This window comes from Heptranchias perlo, chromosome 6 (genome assembly GCF_035084215.1).
Source record: "Heptranchias perlo isolate sHepPer1 chromosome 6, sHepPer1.hap1, whole genome shotgun sequence".
Classification (NCBI taxonomy): domain Eukaryota; kingdom Metazoa; phylum Chordata; class Chondrichthyes; order Hexanchiformes; family Hexanchidae; genus Heptranchias; species Heptranchias perlo.
Window position 1 is genome coordinate 8,578,369 of NC_090330.1, and position 25,965 is coordinate 8,604,333.

The 25,965-nt window shown below is 44.7% G+C and overlaps 1 long non-coding RNA gene across 2 annotated transcripts in view; it reads right to left on the reverse strand.

The window, feature by feature from the left end:
- Positions 1–2,162: 2,162 nt before the first annotated feature.
- The window catches only part of LOC137322444 (uncharacterized), a 103,815-nt gene continuing 80,012 nt past the window's right edge, over positions 2,163–25,965 (reverse strand). The window contains exon 3 of one of the 2 annotated variants that reach the window (XR_010963125.1): positions 2,163–2,914. This is a non-coding gene — a long non-coding RNA (uncharacterized lncRNA). Of the gene's footprint in view, positions 2,915–11,298; positions 11,346–25,965 lie in introns of those variants that run through there. The other variant, XR_010963124.1, reaches the window with a different exon arrangement.

Below are 25,965 nucleotides of genomic sequence, written 5' to 3' on the forward strand. Positions count from 1 at the left end.
TCCGGGCCATTATTGTATATTTATGGCCGCTAATGTAAATCTGAAAGGTAATATTTTACAACCTACAGCCTATAAACTGCAGTCTGACTGTATCTGATTTATTTCACCCTTGGGCTAAATTCTGAAATACATATAATAGAATACTTTCTCATATTCCAGTGATCACGGAAATGGGCAATAGTCTCTGTTCTGCAATGCATACGGACAATGCCTATCGATACCGTTCGCAGCCTTGGCATCCTATTTGACCCTGAGATGAGCTTCTGACCACATATCCGCTCAATTACCAAGACCGCCTACTTCCACCTCCGTAACATCGCCCGTCTCCGTCCCTGCCTCAGCTTATCTGCTGTTGAAACCCTCATCCATGCCTTAGTTACCACTAGACTTGACTATTCCAATGCTCTCCTGGCCGGCATCCCATCTTCCACCCTCCATAAACTTGAGCTCATCCAAAGCTCTGCTGCCCGTATCCTAACTCGTACCAAGTCCCGTTCACCCATCAACCCTGTGCTCACTGACCTACATTGGCTCCAGGTCTGGGAATGCCTCATCCTTAAAATTCTCATCCTTGTTTTCAAATCCCTAAATGGCCTCGCCCCTCCCTATCTCTGTAACCTCCTCCAGTCCTACAACCCTCCGAGATCTCTGTGCTCCTCTGATTCTTGCCTCTTGCGCCTCCCCGATTTTAATCGCTCCACTATTGATGGCCGTGGCTTCAGCTGCCTAGGCCCTAAGCTCTGGAATTCCCTCCCTAAACATCTCCGTCTCTCTACCTCTCTCTCCTCCTTTAAGACGCTCCTTAAAACCTAACTCTTTGACCAAGCTTTTGGACACCTGTTCTAATATCTCCTTATATGGCTCAGTGTCAAATTTTGTTTGAAAATCGCTCCTGTGAAGCAACCTGGGATGTTTTACTACATTAAAGGCGCTATATAAATGCAAGTTGTTGTTGTTGATAGCACTGACTCAAAATCTGGCTGACTCTTTTAACAGGGAAGAGCAAAATCTACTTTCTAGCACATGATTTCTTTTCAGCTAATCAGCTTTAGTGTTTTTAATTTGACATTATCCAGTTGATAATTTTAAGCAAAAAACAAAATTGGCAGGATTGTACTCGCATTTATTTTACTCCAAAATTACCAATAAGAAGAATTTCATCCTAAGGTTGTGACGATTGCAAGTTAAGTTTCAAACTCTTTTTCATAGTCATTTTTAATTTCCAAGCAATTTTCCTCTGTGGCTTAGAATCATAGAATCATACAGCACAGAAGGAGACCATTCAGCCCTCTGGTTCTTCTGCCAATCTCTGTCCTCTAGTTATCGACCCTCCTGCCAGTGGAAACAGTTTCCCCCTTATTTACTCTATTAAAACCCTTCATAATTTTGAACACCTCTATTAAATCTCCCCTTAACCTTCTCTGCTCTAAGGAGAACAATCCCGGCCTCTCTATCCTCTCCACATATCTGAAGTCCCTCATCCCTGGTATCATTCTAGTAAATCCCCTTTGCACCCTCTCCATGGCCTTGACATCCTTCCTAAAGTGTGGTGCCCAGAGTTGGACACAATACTCCGGCTGAGGCCTCACCAGTGATTTATAAAGGTTTGGTGTAACTTTCTTGCTTTAGTACTCCATGCCCCTATTGAAGCCAAAGATCCTGTCTGCTTTGTTAACAGCCTTATCAACTTGTCCTGCCACCTTCAAAGACTTGGACAGCCCAGCTGTTTGGTAACAAGTGTAAACCAAATGCTGTCTCTCCAACGGGATAATGCAGAATAAAGGGTTTGGGGAATAACAGAGAACAGAATTTATCATGGAGACAAAAGAAAGAACTTGTGTTTATATAGTGCCTTTCACATCACCAGGACACCCCAAAGCCAATGAATTCACAGCCAATGAATTACTTTTTGAAGTTTTTCGCACAAGCAGCAATTTCAAAAATGGCCAGTTAAGTGAGGGCTAATCTTGGCCAGGAGCTCGGAATAGTATAAATGATTAGAGATTACTTTTATTGTTATCTTTCACCCCCATCCATCATCAAACATTCTATCAAGATAGATTTTTTAAAATTTGTTCTTTGGAGTATTTGTTACCCATCTCTATCTCAAGGAAGTTATATTACAAATGTAAGGAATCTTACAACACCAGGTTATAGTCCAACAGTTTTATTTGAAAATCACAAGCTTTCGGAGATTATCTCCTTCATCAGGTGAGTGAGTGAAAGGTTCTCAAATCGCATATCTTATATTAGGCTGGGACACCATCACACCAATCAAAGGTGTTGTTGGTGTTCAGACAGGTTAGCCACGGAAAACAGTACATCCCAGTATACTGAATACACAATGGGTCAGATTACAAAGCCAGAGAGAGAAAGAGACCTGAAAGGCAGAGAGAGAGAGAGAATGTCCAGTTGTATTAAAAACAGCTAACTTTTTTTTCCTGCTGGTGGGGTTACGTGTAACGTGACATGAACCCAAGATCCCGGTTGAGGCCGTCCTCATGGGTGCGGAACTTGGCTATCAATTTCTGCTCGACGATTTTGCGTTGTCATGTGTCTCGAAGGCCGCCTTGGAGAACGCTCACCCGAAGATCGGTGGCTGAATGTCCTTGACTGCTAAAGTGTTCCCCAAAGGGGAGGGAATGATGCCACAATTGTACAGAGCCTTGATCGGACCCCATCTGGAGTATTGTGATCAGTTTCGGGCACCGCACCTCTGGAAGGATATATCAAAGCAGATTCACCAGAATGATACCAGGGCTGAAAGGGTTAACTTATGAGGAAAGGTCCCTTAAACTTGGGTTGTTTTCCCTTGAGTCTAGGAGGCTGAGGGGTGATCCAATTGAGGTGTTTAAAATGATAAAAAGATCCAATAGGGTAGTTACAGGGAAGCTATTTCCTCTGATGGATGAATCTAGAACAAAAGGACACAATCTTAAAATTAGAGCTAGGCCATTAAATCAGGAAGCACTTTTTCACACAAAAGGGAGTGGAAATTTGGAATTCTCTCCACCAAAAGGCTGTGGATGCCGGGACAATTTAACTTTCCATGACTGAGATCGACAGATTTTTATTAGGCAAGGGTATCAAAGGATGTGGATCAAAGGTGGGTATATGGAGTTGAGGTTCAGATCAGCCGTGATCTAATTGAATGGAGGAACAGGCTCAAGGGGTTGAATGTCCTACTCCCATTACTATGTTCCTAATTGCCCTGACAGCATTACGAATCAACCATATAGTGTGGGACTGGAGTCACATGTAGGCCAGTTACAAGCAGCAGGTTCCCCTTCCCTGAAGGACATTAATGATCCAATTGGTTTTTATGACAATCCAGCCGCTCCCATGGTAATTTTTTTTCTGGTAATAGCTGACAAACTACCAGATTTATTGAACTTAAGTAGTGGCATTTGAACTCATGGCCTCTGGATTGCTCTCCAATACATGTCCTTCCTTACCCCCACTCATATGAAATGTCACGCATGTAGCCCGCAGCCCGCACTTATACTTTCCTGTTAAAGTTATCGAAGGTAACTTTAACAAGATAAGTAACGTGACTAACTACATGCAAGAGATTGCAATAATTATTTTAAAAATAGCACAAACATAATGATACAGCCAATTCAGCAACCCTGGTTAAGAACATAAGAACATAAGAAATAGGAGCAGGAGTAGGCCAATCGGCCCCTCGAGCCTGCTCCGCCATTCAATAAGATCATGGCTGATCTGATCCTAACCTCAAATCTAAATTTGTGTCCAATTTCCTGCCCGCTCCCCGTAACCCCTAATTCCCTTTACTTCTATAAGAAACATGCAGGATCAAAGCATTGCACGATAATCCAGAATATTGTGCGTAGACAATGATATCATTGGCCCAGAACTTCCTGGAGCAAGGCATCTCATGTTGTGCACCATGAGTTGGATTTTTTTTCCTCACCCTTCAACTCCAATTATTTTTGCACCACAAATTGCTGGATGTGCGAATTGATAACGGTCAATGAGGCATCTGGGACCTTGGTGAACGAAGGGACCAACCGTCTATCTCCTTAACCGGTTAAATTTAAGGAGAAAGAAACAGAGCAAAGGGTGGAGCAGGAAAGAGGGTGAATTAGAGTCAAGTTTGATAAAGAAAGAGAAATAGAGAGGGAAAGAAAGATTGGATTAAGAGAGAGAGAAAAAAGAGACAGAAAGGAAAAGTAATTAAAATAGAATTTAAATTTTAAAAACCTCTAGAAACAATTTACTGCCTGCAGGAGTGAGACTCCACAGTTTCAATTGTTTCCTTTCTGAGCCTCCGAAGTTGAGTGACATGTCAGGATCACAAATCCACCGTGTTAACAGGATCCTTATGCCGCGAAACAGCTGCCCTAGCTTTCTGCGGCGAGTTTAATTTGTACGGTAAGGGAGCCTGACGACTGAGCGGCATAAATGGTCCAGCAATTTGTGGCGATTTGCAGCTCACACTGTATCTCTTCCTCACCACAAGTTGCTGGGTTTTTTTAACGCACTAATAACGCCGAGCACATTAACCTCGCCGTTATTTTTCCGGCATATTCTGGTCCATTGTCAAGATCAAGGATATCCAGAAAGCAACAGTTCTTAAAAGGTTGCTGTTGCCACTTCAAGACAACTGTTTTTAGGCTTCAGGTCAGCAATGGACAATGCGCAAAAGTATGTGGTGAGAACAGCCACTTTGATGGGGATTACTGATTCATACAGTTCCTCCTATACCATCACTGATACTTACTGACCCCTAGAGTTCCTCCTTTACCATAGAATTCCTTCTGCATCATCACTGGTACGTACCAAATAACATCAATGGAAGGTAATGAATACTATTGACTCATGACCATAGAGTAGCCCTATTGACCCATAGAATTCATCTTGTTACCATCACTGATTGATTAAGGAGAATATTGCAGTGCTGGAAAGAGAGGATGTCCTGGAGGAGTCAAGGACAGAATCTATTTGGTTAGAGTTAAGAAACAATTAAGGTGCCATTACACTATTTGGGTGTATTCTATAGGCCACCAACTAGTGGGATGGAAATAGAGGAGCAAATTTGCAGGGAAATTACAGAGAAGTGCAAGAACCACAGAGTAGTGATAACGGGGGACTTCAACTATCCTAATATAGACTGGGATAATAATAATAATATAAGGGGCAAAGAGGGAGAGGAATTTTTTAAGTGTGTTCAGGACAACTTTCTTGACCAGTACGTTTCCGGCCCAATGAGGAAGGAGGCATTGCTGGACATGGTTCTATGGAATGAGACGGGCCAAGTGGAGCAAGTGTCAGTGGGGGAGCATTGAGGGAGCAGCGATGATAGTATCATAAGGTTTAGAATAGCTATGGAAAAGGACACGGACCACTCTAAAGTAAAAATACTCAATTGGAGGGGGGCCAATTTTAGTGGGATGAGAACAGATCTGGCCTGGGTAAATTGGAATCAAAGATTGGCAGGCAGAACTGTAATTGAACAGTGGGCGGCTGTTAAAGAGGAGATGGTTCGGGTACAGTCTAGGTACATTCCCACGAGGCACATAGGTAGGGCAACTAAAGCCAGAGCTCCATGGATGACAAAACAGATACAGAATAAGATTGAAGCAGAAAAAAGGGGTGTAAGACAAATGTCAGATTGATAACGCAAGTGAGAGCCAGGCAGAATATAGAAAGTTTAGAGGGGAAGTGAAAAAGGAAATAAGAGGGGCAAAGAGAGAGTATGAGAATAGACTGGGGGCCAACATAAAAGGGAATCCAGAAGTCTTCTACAGGTATGTAAACAGTAAACGGGTAGTAAGAGGAGGGGTGGGGCCGATTAGGGACCATAAACGAGCTCTACTCATGGAGGCAGAGGGCATGGCCAAGGTACTAAATGAGTACTTTACATCTGCCTTCACCAAGGAAGGAGATGCTGCCAGAGCCTCAGGAAAGGAAGATTTAGTTGAGATACTGGATGGACTAAAAATTGATGAAGAGGTACGAGAAAGGCTAGCTATGCTAAAGTAGATAAGTCACCCGGTCCGGATGGGATGCATCCTAGAATGCTGAGGAGAGTGAAGGTGGAAATTGCGGAGGTACTGGTCATAATCTTCCAAACATCCTTAGATCCTTAGTGCCAGAGGACTGGAAAATTGCAAATGTTACACCCTTGTTCAAAAAAGGGTGTAAAGATAAATCCAGCAACTATAGGCCAGTCAGTTTAACCTCGGTGGTGGGGAAACTTTTAGAAACGATAACCCAGGACAGAATTAACAGTCACTTGGACGAGTGTGGATTGATCAGGGAAAGCCAGCACGAATTTGTTAAAGGCAAATCACGTTTAACTATCCTGATACAGTTTTTTTGATGAGGTAACAGGGTGGGTAGATGAAGGCAATGCAGTTGATGTGGTGCATATGGACTTTCAAAAGACAATTGATAAAGTGCCGCATGGTAGGCTTGTCATCAAGATTGCAGCCCATGGAATAAAGGGGGCAGTAGCAACATGGATATAGAATTGGCTAAGTGACAGGAAACAGAGAGTAGTGGTGAACGGTTGTTTATCCGACTGGAGGGAGGTGTACAGTGGTGTTCCCCAGGGGCCGGTGCTGGGACCACTGCTTTTCTTGATATATATTAATGATTTGGACTTAGGTGTACAGAGCACAATTTCAGAATTTGCAGATGACACAAAACTCGGAAGGGTAGTGAACTGTGAGGAGGATAGTGATAGACTTCAAGAGGATATAGACAGGCTGGTGGCATGGGCGGACACGTGACAGATGAAACTTAACACAGAAAAATGTGAGGTGATGCATTTTGGTAGGAAAAATTAAGAGAAGCAACATAAGCTAAAGGGCACAATTCTAAAAGGAGTACAGAAACAGAGAGATCTGGGGGTATATGTACACTAATTATTGAAGGTGGCAGGGCAGGTTGAGAAAGCGGTTAAAAAAGCATACGGATTTCTGGGCTTTATAAATAGAGGCATAGAGTACAAAAGTATGGAAGTCATGATGAACCTTTATAAAACACTGGTTCGGCCACAACTGGAGCATTGTGTCCAGTTCTGGGCACTGCACTTTAGGAAAGATGCGAAGGCCTTAGAGAGGGTGCAGAAGAGATTTACTAGAATGATTCCAGGGATGAGGGACTTTAGTTACGTGGATAGACTGCAGAAGCTGGGGTTGTTCTCCTTGGAACAGAGATGGTTGCGAGGAGATTTGATAGAGGTATTCAAAATCATGAAGGGTCTTGACAGAGTAGATAGAGAGAAACTGTTCCCATTGGCGGAAGGGTCAAGACCCTGAGGGCATATATTTAATGTGATTGGCAAAAGAACCAAAGGTGACATGAGGAAAAACTTTTTTACACAGCGAGTGGTTAGGATCTGGAATGCACTGCCCGAGGGGGTGATGGAGGCAGATTCAATTATGGCCTTCAAAAGGGAACTTGAAAGGAAAAAAATTTGCAGGGCTACAGGGAAGTGGGACTAGCTGGATTGGTCTTGCACAAAGCCAGCGCGGACTTGATTGGCCGAATGGCCTCCTTCGTGCTTTACCCTTTCTTTAATTCTATGTACATGGTGGAAAATTGAAGTAAATTGAAAGATTCATCACAGTTACAGAACAATGATAAATAGCCTAATAAGTCATTTCCCAATCGCAAGTGACTACCAGTTGATGCTGTCAATAGGAATTAATTAAAAGGCCTGAAATTTACAATCAAGCTTCATTATCACAAACTCATGGAGATCAGCAAACTGCAGAGTCCCAGCGTCAATTTGAGGAGCTGGGTCAGTTGGCAAACTGTTGGCCGACTGTTTGGATCTCCATTCCAGCTGGCCTTCAGATCAAGGGAGCTGCCAGTTCCATTTTGCACCTCTTGAGTTCTAAGCAATGTTACCTCAAAAAGTTGGAGCCATAGAGGTGCAGAAAATCTCTCTTTGCTGAAGACAAACCAAGGCCATAAGCCTACTTGCTCTTTAAAGGGATGCAGCAGCAAAGCGCAAGACTGGAAGGGGTATGAAGAATTATCTGAGATTATCTCGTCTTGCTGAAAGTTTGCGAAGATAAGCCTTTGCAAACCTCAACCAGCTGTGGACCTGCCTGACTTACTCATTAAACTAGATTATTATCAGCCTATTTTAACTGAGTCTAAATGTCATTTTTAAATGGCAATTTCTCTGGTCTATATTAAGTGAAAATATTGGGTGACTAGCCCTCCATAGCATTTCAGATATTAGACTTTGGTGCTTCTCTCATTTAGAAGAATAGAGGGTAAAGGCAAACGCTGTAATTATTGCAATGGGTTGGACAATACATTGTTCCGACAAGAGCTTCAGCTGTGACTAAGTGAAGCAGAACAACACCAGTAGAGTAGGTATTATTAGTTTTTATTTGAGTGCCTTTCAAACATAAGGGAATTCTAGTAGGGATTTAATGGACTTGATAAGTTATAGGATCTGACATCATTTATCTATCAAAATGATGAACTGGAATTATTTTTCCTACAGGGTGAATTCACTATAGAACTAACTTTTATCTCACTGCATTGTCAAAATCTCTGCTATAGTATTCTGCCCCATACTAAGTCCCACTATCTCATCACATCACCCCTATCCTTACTGGTCTACATTGGCTCCCCACTCCCACTCATCCACAAATCCATCCATTGTAATGCCGCACCTTACCTCTGCAACCTCCTCCAGCCTTATACTAGACATCCAGTACTAGATGAGCAGAAATTTCCTCCAATTAAACATTGGGAAGACTGAAGCCAATGTTTGTGGTTCCCGCCACAAACTCTGTTCCCTAGTCATCGATTCCATCCCATATATTGCCGTTCCTTCATCGTCGCTGGGTCAAAATCCTGGAACTCCCTTCCTAACAGCACTGTGGGAGAACCTTCACCACACGGACTGCAGCGGTTCAAGAAGGCGGCTCACCACCACCTTCTCAAGGGCAATTAGGGATGGGCAATAAATGCTGGCCTCGCCAACGACGCCCACATCCCATGAACGAATAAAAAACAACTCCCTGGCCACTGTCTCAAAGCTGAAACAAACTATTTACAACCTTGCCATCCTATTTGACCCTGAGCTGAGTTCTGACTCCATATCCTTTCCATCACTAAGACTGTCTACTTCCACCTCTGTAACATTGTCCATCTTCACCATTGCCTCAGCCCACCTGCTGCTGAAAGCCTCATCCATGCTTTTGTTACCTCCAGAATTGATGATTCAAATGCTCTCCTGGCCGGCCTCCCAACTGCCACCCTCCATAAACTTGAGCTCATCCAAAACTCTGTTGCTTATATCCTAACTTGTACCAAGTCCCATTCACCCTTCACTCCTGTGCTCGCTGATCTAGATTGGCTCCCAATCCACCAACGCCTCAAATTTAAAATTCTCCTCCCTATCTCTGTAACCTCCTCCAGCCTTACATTCCTCCGAGATCTCTGCGTTCCTCCAACTATGGCCTCTTCTGCATCCCCGATTTCCTTCACCCCACCATTGGTGACTGTGCCTTCAGCTGGCAAGGCCCTAAGCATTGGAATTCCCTCCCTAAACTTCTCCGCCTCTCCACCTCCCTCCCTTCCTTTAAGACGCTCCTTAAAATCTAGCTCTTTGTTCAAGAGTTTGGTCACCTGTCCTAATATCTCCTTCTTCGGCTCGAAAATCTTTGCAATCTGATTACACTCCTGTGAACTGCCTTGGAACATTTTACTACATTAAAGGCACTACGTCAGTTCCTCTGACTCTGACCACTTGTCCATCCCCCCTCCCTTTGCCTTACCATTGGTGTCAGGGCCTTTAGCTGCCTGAGTCCTACACTCTGTGATACCCTGCTTAAACCTTTACCTTTCCACCTCTCCTCCTTTCAAAACCCATCTCTTCGAGCCAAATACATAACGTGCTGACCCAGAGGGCATAGTGCTACCAACTGAGCCAAGTTGGCACGCATAAAGGAGATGAGTTCCAGAAATGAACTTGAGATAAGTCTTCATCCAGGTCCTTAAAATGTTTTAGAGGTAAGCAGACAAATTGTGACCATGTAACAGAACAATATTCTGAGAAGACTGGGTGCAGATTTGAAGGGCAAATCAAGCTAGAAACAAGACTAGAGATTGGAACAAATTACCCCCTCTTCATCGAATCGGTGATACATGAAACAGACTCCAGCAAAGCATATAATGCTGGTAATTAATTATTAGGAACGTAGGGACAGGAAGAAGCCATTCAACCCCTCAAGCCTATTCCGCCATTCAATTGTACCATCCACAGGATGCACTGCAGCAACTCGCCAAGGCTTCTTCGACAGCACCTCCCAAACCCCTGACCCCTACCACCTAGAAGGACAAGAGCAGCAGGCACATGGGAACAACACCACCTGCACGTTCCCCTCCAAGTCACACACCATCCCGACTTGGAAATATATCGGCCGTTCCTTCATCGTCGCTGGGTCAAAATCCTGTAACTCCCTTTCTAACAGCACTGTGGGAGAACCTTCACCACACGGACTGTAGCGGTTCAAGAAGGCGGCTCACCACCACCTTCTCAAGGGCAATTAGGGATGGGCAATAAATGCTGGCCTCGCCAGCGCCGCCCACATCCCATGAACGAATAAAAAAAAAATTAGATCACAACTTAATTTACCCACCTTGATTCCATATCCCTTAACACCCTTACCTAACAAAAATAAACTGGATAAACAACTACTTAGGAATGGCATTAAAGGGTATAGGAACATGTATTAAAGAGCTGACCAAATACTACGTGGAACACAGTAGCTCCTATGTAACCGGGACAAAGAAAATGTCATGATGTGGAGATGCCGGTGATGGACTGGGGTGGACAAATGTAAGGAATCTTACAACACCAGGTTATAGTCCAACAGTCAACTGTGGAAACCAAATGGTCTTCAAAATTATGCGGCCCGTAAATCTGACCATTTCCGAATTCTTGATGTGCCCCTCCATTGCACAAAGATCTGTGCCAGGAACATTAAATGATAACATTCACTCCACAACATACGATATTGCAGCGTGGAACCTGATCTTTCCTTAACCTTATTATGCACGGCACCATTACAGAGAGAGAGAGGAGATATTTATTGAAACCCAAGTCACGGAGGTGAAAGCCCAATATACTAACCTACTGAACCATTCACTCAGTCCCCTTAAGAACCTTGCATATTGACATAATCATCTTCAACTTTAAACAAGTTGAGAACCTCCACGGAGACAAGGAAAACAGATGCACTGTAACCTCTGGGATTTTGTAGATGTATTCCCACACCTCGAATCTGCATTGCAAAAGCTCTAGCAGGCAGACAGGCTGGTTGATGTTACATGATTCAAAGTACCTGATGAACATACATAGCAGAGACTTAATAATATAACATTTGGAGCTGTAATCTATAATTCAAACATAACGTATAAAATTTCTTACTCAGAAAAAAATGAAAGGACTTTATCGCGTCCCCATTATGTTTTATTTCTTTTCCGTCAGTAAATTTATAACCCTTTGTGTAACATGGTCTTTGTAGAATTTGCAGATCTCTCTTTTTTTTATTGAGTGTTTGGTAATTAAGCTTCAGTTTTACTGGAAAAGCTGTGGTAAGAAATTACAGACTCGCCATTTACTAACATTAAATTATATGAGCTGGAAATCCATTCTCCCAGCCATCCAGTGAGTGACTATGAAATTTTGAGTTGCACTGTCTATTGATGGCTGTCTAATCTAAAAAACTGACAGGTCCACCGATGGCTTAGTGCTTAAAGGTATTGACCTGTGTAATACAAAGCTATACGGACCAGAAGGTTTGATCCCCAGGCGACCACATTGTTGATCTCTGCCGGAGCAGCTTCTGGAGTCAGCAACCCTGGACTAGGGAAAGGAACAGATCCACCCAGCGCTACTGCTCCTGATCGCTGTTCACAAAGCCCTGCTGGAAACCCTGTGCATGTGTGTGTGTGTGTGTGTGTGTGTGTGTGCACAAGTTTGTGTGTGTGTGCGCGGACAAATGTGTGCGTACGCACAAGAGTGTGTGTGTGTGTGTGTGTGTGTGCACGCGCACAAATGTGTAGAGTGTGTGTGTGCGGATGGATAAGTGTGCGTGCACGCGGACAAATGTGTGCGTGCCCACAAGAGTGTGTGTGTGTGTGTGTGTGTGTGCGCGCGCGCATGCTGGCGCATGCCAGATGAGGATGGGATCAGGCTCAACTGTGATGCACCCCATGGTTGTTTAGGCTCACAGTAACATTCAATGTTTTGGTTCACACCTCAACAGTGGCCAATTAGAGAAGTAACTGTACACTTGTATGAGTCAGGAGAAGCGTGGTGGGAGGGAGGGGAAAATCGGTCAAATGTGTGACATCCAAACTCTATCTCCATTGGCCTGTGCAGTGATGGCAGGACCACTGCTCATTTAAGTATGATGGGGTGGAGGGGGGGGGTTAGGACCGGCAATCGGGAGGGAGGGGGGGACCGGGAGAGGTCACAGGTTTGGAGGGAGGGGAGTCAGCCGATCACGGTAGAAGATTTTCTTGAGGGGCTGGGGGCTAGCCCTCCTGCTCCTCCTGGCCTACAAGCATTGCTCTAAAAAACACTTACCTGCTGGATCTGGCTGCTCCCTCCTTCCTTTAGCTGCCAGGTTTCCCAAGCCCGGGGAAACCCGGCTGGCCAGCGTTAGATTTAAATGGCTGCCAAAATATCAGGAGCGAAACCTCATTTACAAATTATAATGAAGGACCTGCCTCTCCAGAGCGGGTTACTCGGACGCCCCCAAACTCACCACGGTTAGAACGGAAGCAGGTGCGTTCACAGGCGGTTGGGGTTGGGTTTCACAAATTCACTGATTTAACCCCCCACCCCGACCCTCTCCTGCCTGCCGCGGGGGGAAGGGGTTAAAATTCCTCCCCTAATCTCTGCAAGCAGTTTTCTTCTGACGTGTGATCATCTGGGCTTGTAGACATTATGGTACAATGCGGTTATGGTACTGGACCAAAAAAAAGCCAAGAAGCCATGAGTTCAACTTCGACTGGCGCTATAGAAATTGACTACAAAAGCCAGTGCATGTTTGTAAAAACCGAACTGGTTCACTAACGTCCTTCAGGGAATTAAATGTGACGGCCATTCCCAGTCTGGCCTACACTACAGGGTTGACTCTTTTAACAAACACACTCAGTAGTACAATCGCTACCATACCAGTTCAAGGAGAAGGCCCACTGCCACCACTTTCTCAGGGCGGGCAATAAGTGCAGCCTTGCCAGTGTCATCCAGATGCTGAGAACAAATTGAGAAAACCCTTGGTCGTGACACAAAGACGAGAACCAAAAGGTGCAAACACAACTGTCTGATATGCCTTCTGTGATCTTCATCCTCAGAACTCGTGAATAGAGAGGAATGGTCAGGAAGATCCCATCAATCTTCTCAAAAAAGACACAGATTGAACAAATGGTCGAAAAATTATAGGTAATGCATACCTAAATTTCTGATGTGCACTCTTGTCAGGTGAGCATCCCACCCGGAAAATTGTTCTTTTAATGTAAGAAAATGTCTCAAGATACTTCACAGTGTAATTTCAAAACCATAGATATTTGTGCTTTGAAAATACCTCTGTAAAGTTGCATTTTGTTGGTCGGTGCATTGAAGGAGAGGTTGAGATGTGCATTTGGGACGATGTAATAAGAGCTGTGGGTGTTTCATTTTACTTCCACCATAACTGATCTGAAGTGTATACGTTGCTACAAATGGAAGATGGTCCATTCTTTGTCATTGTTGACCCAAATCTTGATCAGTATTCACATACAACCAGTCCTAAAGAAAGAAAGAACTTGCATTTATATAGCGCCTTTCACAACCTCAAGACGTCCCAAAGCACTTTACAGCCAATTAAATACTTTTGAAGTGTAGTCACTGTTGTAATGTAGGAAAGGCGGCAGCCAATTTGCGCACAGCAAGATCCCACAAACAGAAATGTGATAATGTCCAGATAATCTGTTTTTAGATGTTGGTTGAGGGATAAATATTGGCCAGGATACCAAGGAGAACTCCCCCGCTCTTCTTCGAATAGTGCTATGGGATCTTTTACGTTCAGCTGAGAGGGTAGACGGGGCCTCGGTGTAACATCTGGTCTGAAAGACGGAACCTCCGACAGTGCAGCACTCCCTCAGCACTGCACTGGGTGTGTCAGCCTGGATTATGGGCTCAAGTCTTTGGAGGCGAGAGTGCTACCACTGAGCCATGGCCCAAGACCCATAGGTTTACATGGACTCACACTTTTCTATGCGCTTAAATAGAGATATGGACAAACGCACACATTTGTATTTGGGCAAGCACGTACACATAGATATACATCTAATTAGACAATGAAAGGGGTACATTTTTCTAGGTCCTACTGCTGGCACAGAGCCTCACTAGAGGCGGGAGTACAGGTTGGAGATAAGGCTACAGCACCGCTGGGTAAATCTCAAGTATTGGTCTTGCAAAGCTTAGTGCGATGGCAGCGCAAATTATGAATCCGAGCATGGAGACAATGAACAGAAATAAAATCGTGCGGGTTTGTGAGTCAGGCGCACTGATCACTGCACCAGAGCGCCCACTGTGCACTTTTCTCGTGGGAAGCTTCTTGCCGGGAGCACAAGATTGTAATCTTCCGTTGATGGCACGGCTGTGAGCAGAAAATTCCTGGCACAAACAGCACCACGGAACTTGAACCCCTCTTCTACCATTCCATGAAACCCCAGCCCCTGGCACCCAGTAGAATCATTGAATCTTACAGCCACAGAAGGAGGCCATTCGGCCCATCGTGCCTGCGATGGCTCTTTGGAAAGAGCTATCCAATTAGTCCCATTCCCTCGACCTTTCCCCATAGTCCTGCAAATTTCCTCCCCGTCATGCATTTATCCAATTCCCTTTTAAAAGTTACCATTGAATCTGCTTCCACCATCCTTTCAGGCAGTGAATTCCAAATCATAACAACTCGCTGCGTAAAAACAAAGTCTCCTCTTCTTGTCTCTGGCTCTTTTGCCAATTACCTTAAATCTGTGTCCTCTGGTTACCGACCCTCCTGCCAGTGGAAACAGTTTCTCCTTATTTACTCCATCAAAACCCTTCAAGATTTTGAACCCTTCTATCAAATCTCCCCTTAACCCTCTCTACTCTAAGGAGAACAACCCCAACGCCTCCAGTCTCTCCACATAACTGAAGTCCAAGTAATCTAAAGTTTTAAAGATGATTGCATGGAATTCTACAATAGATTGCGAACCAGATTTATAAAGATAGGATCTCACTTCATCTAAGTTAAACTTTCTCACTTATACTGCAACTCAATATACCAATTGAGTTAATCGAATGGAATATGGTTGCACCACACAGCAGTTTGAATAATGGATTTTAACAGATGAAAGCACCTTTCAATTAAAAATGAACGATGTCTAGCAGAATACAGTGTTCTCGTTTGATCTTTTATTGTCTTCCTCTGATCTCCCCCAGGAGCCCCCTACACAGCCACAAGCTACTGTGCATTGTGTCATGTTTTAACCTCAAAATTGGTGCTTCAGCCTCAAGGGTATCCTACTGAGTGCTCTAAAATTAATTAGGTCTAGGAGTTGGTTTCTAATTCCATCCTGGCTGAGATGTGCTGATACTTAAATTGCTCGATCAGACAGTGTGTGTGTGCGGTTGCGTGCGCCCTTCTCCACCCCTGCCTCAGCTCATCTGCTGCTGAAACCCTCATCCATGCCTTTGTTACCTCTAGACTTGACTATTCCAATGTTCTCCTGGCCGGCCCCCCATCTTGCACCCTCCATAAACTTGAGCTCATCCAAAACTCTGCTGCCCCTCTGTATCCTAACTCGCACCAAGTCCCGTTCATCCATCACCCCCACTGTGCTCGCTGACTAATATTGGCTCCCAGTCCGGCAACGCCTCGATTTTAAAACTCTCATCCTTGTTTTCAATCCCTCCATGGCCTCGCCCCTCTCTATCTCTGTAACCTGCTCCAGTCCTAAGATCCTCCGAGATCTCTGCGCTCCTCCAGTTCTTGCCTCTTGCACATCCCCGATTTTAATCGCTCCACCATTGGTGGCCGTGCCTTCAGCTGCCTAGGCCCTAAACTCTGGAATTTCCTCCCTAAACCTCTCCGCCTCTCTACCTCTCTCTCCTCCTTTGAGACGCTCCTTAAAACCTACTTCTTTGACCAAGCTTTTGACACCTGTCCTAATATCTGCTTATGTGGCTCGGTGGTTAGGCCGCATGTGAATCAGGTAATCCTTAACGGAGCAATTCCACCATGGATTATTAATAAATGATTATTATCGTGTCTGAGATAATGAACCTGCCTTGATGGTATCAATTTAACTGAAATTATTAACTTGTCCAAAAGTTAGATAGGCACATGAGGGAGAAAGGAATAGAGGTTATGCTGATGGGGCTAGACGAAGAGGGGTGGGAGGAGGCTCGTGTGGAGCATAAATGCCGGCATGGACCAGTTGGGCCGAATGGCCTGTTTCTGGTTCTGTGTTTCTCGATGTAACTCTAAGCAAAAAGTTGTTAAACTACCAAAGATTAGTAATCTATCAAAGATTACTAACCGGCCTGAAATTGTTAACTTATCTGAGATTGTTAACCAGCCTGAGATTGTTAACCTATCTGAGACTATTAATCTGTTTGAGAATATGATTCTGCCAGAGAAACCTGCAGTTGCCTTCAGTGAATTTTCACTGGAACAACCTTTCAAAATCAATATAAAAAACCACTGCCAAAGATGGTTTGGACAGTCCTAGAGCTCCCCCTAAAGGATGGATTTATTTTTGTCTGCTTTGCAGAAAAGTATTTTTCTCCAATTTGCATCTCAAATTCCAACAGGTTTAGTATCAAGATAAAGTAAAAGCCACTCTACTTCGTAAAGCTTTCACGCTGTCAGATCCAAGTGAAGATTTAATTGTGTCTGTCTGTACGCAGGCTGTATTTAAACTAGGCTGCTATCTGATTTTTTTTTTCCTGTGTGTACACGAATGCCCAGGCATTTTTGTTGGGTTTTTTTTTGTGCTTATCGACGTAACGAATGTTAACCCTGGGAAGTATGATACTCCTCTATTTCGGGGATCCGGTGTCAGCGTTAAGCACTCACAGGTCAGGTGTAATGCAGTTAGAAACAGATTAAAATTCCCTCCGCTCAACCCCGACAGTGTGTCTCAGCACCTCTCTTACACCAAAGTTTTCTTTCCATTTCAAGATGGCAGCCATGGCTCGGTGGGTAACTCCCTCGGTGGGTAACTCCCTCTGAGTCAGAAGGTGTGTGGGTTCCAATCCCACTCCAGAGACTTGAGCACATAATCAAGGGTGACACTCCCCAGTGCAGTACTAAGGGAGTGAAGACCTCAAGAATGCTCTATGCAGGGCTGTGGGGAGAAAGAAGGGCAGTAGGATCAATTTTCTAGTCTTCCCTCAAACTTCAATCTTTCAAAGTTGGAACTAGGCCTTGTGGGTCTACCCGGTGTCTCCACAGTTTGAATAATGTTGATCACCGGTATTAGGGGTCTGAGTTATGAGGAAAGACTGGAGAAGCTTGGGGTTCTCCACCAAGAAAGGAGGTGTCTGAGATGTGATCTTATAGAGTTAAGATAGTTAATGGTATAGAATCATACAGTACGGAAGGTCATTCCACTCATTGTGCCAGTGCTGGCTCTATTGAAACAGCTATCCAATTAGTCCCACTCACCTGCACTTTCCACGTAGCCCGACAATTTTATCCTTTTCCAGTATATACCCAATTCCCTTTTGTAAGTCACTATGCTTCCACCATCCTTGCAGGCGGTGCACTCCAGATCATTACAACTTTTTGCTAAAAAAAAAATTTCTCATCATCTCCCCTCTGGTTCTTTTGCCAGTTGTTTTAAATGTGTGTCCTCTGGTCACCAAGAATGGAAACAGTTTCTCCATTTTTGCTCTATCAAAACCCCACGTAATTTTGAACACTTCGATTGAATTTCCCCTTAACCTTCCCATCACTCCCAGTGTTCGCTGACCTACATTGGCTCCAGGTCTGGCAATGCCTCGATCTTAAAATTCTCATCTTTGTTTTCAAATCCCTCCATGGCCTCGCCCCTCCCTGTCTCTGCAACCTCCTCCAGCCCTACAACCCTCCGAGATCTCTGCGCTCCTCCAATTCTTGCCTCATGCGCATCCCCGATTTTATTCGCTCCACCATTGGCGGCCGTGCCTTCAGCTGCCTAGGCCCTAAGCTCTGGAATTCCCTCCCTAAACCTCTCCGCCTCTCTACCTCTCTCTCCTCCTTTGAGACGCTCTATGGTTATCTTCAGACAAGATTATCTGTGCCCTCTTGCTTTCTGAAATTCATTCCTGGTAATAAATAGCTGAGGTCTCAACAATGATTGGAAATTTGAAACTTTGAAATTATCATATTTTTTTTTAAAATCTGCAGCTAAAGTGCAAGCAATAATAAAATATTTATGGTAATTAAATGCAATAATTTTATGTACATCAGTAAACATACAAGATTTCAAACGTTACATTTATTAATGATTAGCTCCTGCCTGCTGCTGATTGCTCAGCTAATTAGACTGTCAAAGGAAGAAATGCATCTTGTGCCATCATGTGGCGATCTTCAACACAGGGAATCTAAGCTGCCTGTGATGCCCGGCCATTATCCTGGGAGATGGTCACTGTTGGTTACCAAGCAACAAGGGAAGCATCTACGCCCTGGAACGGTGCAGAGAGAGTCCACGAGTGTCCGATGACTGAATTATAAGGAAAAACTCAGACTCGTCATCCTCGAAAGGAGGCAAGATGAGAGAGGACCTTCGAGAGATATATGTAAGAGATATATTATAGAAACCATAAATCCAGAGTGTTTCGTGTTAAATCAAAACTAGAGAAAGAAAGTAATTGCATTTATACAGCGTCTTTCATGACCTCAGGATGTCCCAAAGCGTTTTACAGCCAATCAGGTACATTTGAAGTGTTGTCACTGTTGTAATGTAGGAAACGCAGCAGCCAATTTGCGCACAGCAAGGTCCCACAAACAGCAATGAGATAATGACCAGATAATCTGTTTTAGTGATGTTGGTTGAGGGATAAATATTGGCCAAGACATGGGGGAGAACTCCCCTGCTCTTCTTTGAATAGTGCCATGGGATCTTTTACGTTCAACTGATAGGGCAGACGGGGCTCATCCAAAAGATGGCATCTCTGACAGTGCAGCACTCCCTCAGTACTGCACTGGGCGTGTCAGCCTAGATTATGTACTCAAGCCCCTCGAGTGGGATTTTGAGCCTACAACCTTCTGACTCAGAGGCAAGAGTGCTACCCACTGAGCCACCGATGACACTACTAATGAGTTTTGAGAAGGTGAGAAAAATAGAATGATGAAGGGGTTTAGGGAGGAAGTTCCAGAGAGTATATCAATGTCGGGGCAAAGGGAGGAAGGGATGCACAGAGACGGAGGGCTGGAGGGTGTGAGTGAAGACATGAGGCTGGATGAGCCTATTCAATGTGGTTGGGGACAGGAAGAGGATGGTGGTAGGCATGTGGGACTTAGTGCAGGACAGAATATGTGCGGCTCAGCTTAAGCAAGTTAGAGTTGTTGAAGGATGGATGATGGGAGCCCAGCAAGGAGCAAATTTGAGTTTGGATGTGGGAAAAACGTGGATGAGAATTTCAACGATAGTAGGGCTGAGAAAAGGATGGAGGTCGGTGATGTTAAATGAGGTACCAGATGGTTGCTGACACAGCGGGATGATTCAGCACATTCAGAGGAGGGGGGAGAACATAAGAACATAAGAAATAGCAGCAGGAGTAGGCCATACGGCCCCACGAGCCTGCTCCGCCATTCAATAAGATCATGGCTGATCTTTTACCTCACCTCCACTTTCCCGCCCTATCCCAAAGAGCTTTCCTCTTATGGTTCATGACATCCCTAAACTCCAAGGTTCAAATGCCTGCTCACCGTGAGCCTCCCATTAATTGATAAATACCAATTCTCCACCCATCCATAGTCAATGGCCAGAAAATCTAGCCCTACTTTCCGTATTTTCATTCCTCAGTAATGTGAGAATTTATAATAAAGGCACGGGTATTTACCACACACTTGGCAGGGTCCATGAATGAGTCAGGAAATTCTTCTCCATCACTCACCTGAACAGAAGTCGAGATAAAGATCTATGCAGTACATCTTGGCATCACACATATCCAACTCCCTCATTAACGCTGACAAAATAAATTGGCAGTCGTTGTTGCTACAAGATTGGAAACACCTCGCTGATTGTCAAAAACCAACTGGGGTTTAATAATGGAAGACAATAACAGGCCTTTCTTCTGCACCATTTAGGGAGTCAACAGACCCCAGTGCTATGAGTGACTGAGGAAACACTTCAGTGGGACAGTGGAATGTTTTTAATTACGTAAAGAATGTGTAATTGCATATGTGTCCATCAGAGGGAGCTCGTCATAGAGGTAATGCTGGCACCTGGAAGATGAGAGTTGGCTGCTTTGAATGTGGTGCAGCACGGGAATAAATTCCTCGGGGTAAATTTTAACCCCCAAGGACGGGTGGGGTGGGGGCGGGTGGGAAGGTAAAAAAGTAAAATCCCGACCCCAACTCGCCTCCAACCCACCCACTCCCGGTTTTAACAGAGGCAGGTCAAGGGGCGGGTCGGTCAGTCAAATCTTTTAAAGGCCTCCATTTTAACAGCATGTTTATTTTTAATTGCTGGGGGCCGAGATTCCCAGGCCTCTGCTTCACAGCATGTTAGAGGAGGCGAGTAAAAGCTCTAAATTGGGGAAAGGCCAATTTTACTAAGCTGAGAAGTGATTTAGCAAAAGTGAACTGGAAACAGCTACTTGAAGGTAAATCAGTGTCAGAGCAGTGGGAGGCATTCAAGGGGGAGATTCAAGGGGTTCAGAGTAAACATGTTCCCACAAAGAAAAAGGGTGGGGCTGCCAAATCTAGAGCCCCCTGAATGACAAGGGGCATACCGGGTAGGATAAGGTAAAAAAAAAGGGAAGCTTATGTCAGATACCGAGAGCTCAATACTGCAGAAAGCCGAGAGGAGTACAGAAAGTGCAGGGGTGAAATTAAAAAGGAAATGAGGAAAGCAAAGAGAGGGCATGAAAAAATACTGGCAAGTAAAATTAAGGAAAACCAAAAAATGTTTTACAAATACATAAAGAGCAAAAAGATAACTAAGGAAAGAATAGGGCCTATTAGAGACCAAAAAGGTAACCTATATGTGGAGGTGGAAGATGTGGGTATGGTTCTTAATGAATACTTTGCGAGCGTCTTCACAAAAGAGGGGGATGGTGCAGAGATTGTAGTTAAGGAGGAGGAGTGTGAAATATTGGATGGGATAAACATAGTGAGAGAGGAAGTATTAAAGGATTTAACATCTTTGAAGTAGATAAATCGTCAGGCCCAACTGAAATGTATCCCAGGCTACTAAGAGAAGCAAGGGAGGGAATAGCAGAGGCTCTAACCATCATTTTCCAATCCTCCTTGGCTACTGGTGTGGTGCCGGAGGATTGGAGGACTGCTAACGTACCATTGCTTAAAAAGGGAGAAAGAGATAGACCAAGTATCAAGTAACATTCGCGCCAGGCAATGACCATCTCCAATATGAGAGCGCAGTGTTAAAGAGTTAAAGGGACAGTGTTAAAGAATTATAGTGATAGTGTTAAAGGGACAGTGTTAAAGAGTTAAAGGGATAGTGTCAAAGAGTGGCAGGAGCAAAGTTTTGGATTGGCTCAGTTCCTGTAACATCATCATGCTGATCATTTAGGAAAGCACGCACTGCAGCAGATGCGATGTCTATTCCAATATAAATTACTACACTTTTCTTCCCTCCCCTTCGCGACTGGAAGCCTCTTCCTCAGGATGCGGCAGCCCTCTGGCACCTTGCTCATGCATAAGCCGAGGCAGCGAGTGTCAGCAGAGGGGGGGGGAGGGTCACAGCCGAGCTCGACCCTCTCCGAACCCAACTGGTCAGGACGCACACTCCTTCCAACAAAGATCACTGCAATCGCAGGGAGACAGTGTGATTTCCTTTTCCTTCAATCCTTGGGGCACTGAGGCTAATGGAGCCAGCCCAGCTGCTACTCAAATAAAACAGCGTGCACTGGAGATTGAAGCAGGGACCTCCTGGACTGTGTGGCTCAGCGCTACGCCTGGTGAATTTTTCCACAGTTTTCTGTTAGATTTTTACTGCATTCCGTTCTGGGCACCGCTCCTCAGGAAGAATATACTGGCCTTGGAGGGGGTGCAGCGCAGTTTCACCGGAATGGATGATACTGGGGCTGAAAGGGTTAAATTATGAGGACAGACTGCATAGATTAAGCTTGTATTCCCTCGAGCATAGAAGATTGAGGGTTGATTTAATTGAAGTGTTTAAGATGCTTGAAGGATTTGATAGTGTAGATAGAGAGACATTATTTCCTCTGGTGGTGGAGTCCAGAACAAGGGGGCATGATCTTATAATTAGTGCCGTTCAGGGGTGATGTCTTTACCAAGGAAGAAGATGCTGACAAAGTCACAGTAAAAGAAGAGGTAGTTGAGATCCTGGAGGGGCTAAAAAATGGTTAATGAAGCAGTCTGAGCCCGCATGCAACAAGACCTGGACAACATCCAGGCTTGGGCTGATAAGTGGCAAGTAACATTCATGCCAGATAAGTGCCAGGCAATGACCATCTCCAACAAGAGAGAATCTAACCACCTCCCCTTGACATTCAATGGTATTACCATCGCCGAATCCCCCACCATCAGCATCCAAGGGGTCAACGTTGACCAGAAACTTAACTGGACCAGCCACATAAATACTGTGGCTACAAAAGCAGGTCAGAGGCTGGGTATTCTATGGCGAGTGACTCACCTCCTGACTCCCCAAAGCCTTTCCACCATCTACAAGGCACAAGTCAGGAGTGTGATGGAATACTCTCCACTTACCTGGATGAATGCAGCTCCAACAAACTCAAGAAGCTCGACACCATCCAGGACAAAGCAGCCCGCTTGATTGGCACCCCATCCATCACCCTAAACATTCACTCCCTTCACCACTGGCGCACAGTGGCTGCAGTGTGTACCATCCACTGCAGCCGCTGTGCACTGCAGCAACTCGCCAAGGCTTCTTCGAAAGCACCTCACAAACCCGCGACCTTTACCACCTAGAAGGACAAGGGCAGCAGGCACATGGGAACAACACCACCTGCACGTTCCCCTCCAAGTCACACACCATCCCGACTTGGAAATATATCAGCCGTTCCTTCATCGTCGCTGGGTCAAAATCCTGGAACTCCCTACCTAACGGCACTGTGGGAGAACCTTCACCACACGGACTGTAGCGGTTCAAGAAGGCGGCTCACCACCACCTTCTCAAGGGCAATTAGAGATGGGCAATAAATGCCGGCCTCGCCAGCGACGCCCACATTCCATGAATGAATAAAAAAAGATAAAGAGGAGGTATTAGAAAGGCAAGCTATACTTAAAGTAGATAAGTCACCCGGTCCGGATGAGATGCATCTTCAGTTGCTGAGGGAAGCAAGAATGGAAATTGTGGAGGTACGGGCCATAATCTTCCAATCATACTTAGATACGGGGGTGGTGCCAGAGGACTGGACAATTGGAAATGTTACACCCTTGTTCAAAAAAGGGTGTAAGGATAAACCCAGCAACTACAGGCCAGTCAGCTTAACCTCGATGGTGGGGAAACTTTTAGAAACGATAATCCGGGACAAAGTTAACATTGATTTGGACAAGTGTGGATTAATTAAGCAAAGCCAGCATGGATTTGTTAAAGTGTTTGACTAACTTGATTGAGTTTTTTGATGAGGTAACAGAAAGGGTTGATGAGAGCAATGTGGTTTATGTGATGTATATGGACTTTCAAAAGGCGTTTGATGAAGTGACACATAATGGGCTTGTCAGCAAAGTTGAAGCCCATGGAATAAAAGGGGCAGTGGCAGCATGGATACAAAATTGGCTACGTGACAGGAAACAGAGAGTAGTGGTTAACGGTTGTTTTTCAGACTGGAGGGAGGTGTACAGTGGTGTTCCCCAGGGGTCGGTGCTGGGACCACTGACTTTCTTGATATATATTAATGACTTGGACACTTGGGTGTACAGGGCACAATTTCAAAATTTGCAGATTACACAAAACTTGGAAGTGTAGTGAACAGTGAGGAGGATAGTGATAGACTTCAAGAGGACTTGGACAGGATGTTGGAATGGGTGGACACATGGCAGATGAAATTTAACGTAGAAAAGTGTGAAGTGATGCATTTAGGTAGGAAGAACAAGGAGACACAATATAAAATAAAGGTTACAATTCTAAAAGCGGTGCAGGAACAGAGAGATCTGGGGGTAAATGTGCACAAATCTTTGAAGGTGGCAGGGCAGGTTGAGAAAGCGGTTAAAAAAGCATACGGGATCCTGGGCTTTATAAATAGAGGCATAGAGTACAAAAGCAAGGAAGTCATGGTGAACCTTTATAAAACACTGGTTTGGCCACAACTGGAGTCACGTGTCCAGTTCTGGGTACCGCACTTTCAGATGGATGTGAAGGCTTTAGAGAGGGTGCAGAAGAGATTGACTAGAATGGTTCCAGGGATGAAGAACTTCAATTATGTGGATAGACCGGAGAAGCTGGGGTTGTTCTCCTTAGAGCAGGGAAGGTTGAGAGCAAATTTGATAGAGGTATTCAAAATCATGAAGGATCTAGACAGAGTAGAGAGAGAGAAACTGTTCACATTGGTGGAAGGGTCACGAACCAGAGGACATAGATTTAAGATAATTGGCAAAAGAATCAAAGGTGACATGAGGAAAAACTTTTTTACACAGTGAGTGGTTAGAATCTGGAATGCACTGCCCAAAGGGGTGGTGGAGGCAGATTCAATCATGGCCTTCAAAAGGGAATTGGATAAGTACTTGAAGGGAAAAAATTTGCAGGGCTGCAGGAAAAGGGCAGGGGAGTAGGACTAGCTGGATTGCTCTTGCAGAGAGCCGGCATGGACTCAACGGGCTGAATGGCTTTCTTCCCTGCTATAACAATTCTATGATTCTATGATTCTACATCAGAAAGCACTTCTTCACACAAAGGGTAGTGGAAATCTGGAACTCTCTTCCCCCCCACAAAAAGCTGCTGAGGCTGGGGGTGAATTGAAAATTTCAAAACTGAGATTGATAGATTTTTATTCGGCAAGGGTATTAAGGGTTATGGAACCAAGGAAGGTAAATGGAGTTAAGATGCAGATTAGCCATGGTCTAATTGAATGGCAGAACAAGCATGAGAGGCTGAATGGCCTACTTCTGTTCCTATGTTCCTACGAAACTAAACTTCATACAAAGCAAAAAAAGCTAAAGCCAGAGATGTTACGACAGCACCAATGTTACACATTTCTCTGCTTAGACTTGGAAACCATTTTACAAATGAGAAGTCCTTTTAACTCAGGACCTCACTATTCTCCTCAGATTCAGTTCTGAAAGAGATTACCCTGTACACTGTCAAAAGAGCAATTTGTTAAAAATGGGTTCTCCGGATGTGGGCATCGCTGGCAAGGTCGGCATTTATTGCCCATCCCTAGTTGCCCTTGAGAAGGTGGTGGTGGGCCTTCTTCTTGAACCGCTGCAGTCCGTGTGGTGAAGGTACTCCCACAATGCTGTTAGGGAGGGAGTTCCAGGATTTTGACCCAGCGATGTTGAAGGAACGACGATGTTTTTCCAAGTCAGGATGGTGGAGGAGAACTTGCTGGCGGTGGTGTTCCCATGCACCTTCTACCCTGGTCCTTCTAGGTGGTGGAGGTCATGGGTTTGGGAGGTGCTGTCAAAGGAGCCTTGGCGAGTTGCTGCAATGCAGTGCAATTGGGTTACAATGATTGCCATTTACTCTTATGCCAAACAATGTGATGATATACTAACAGGATTAAAGCTGTATATAAAGTTACCTCTCCAGAGACATTGTGGAACCATATCA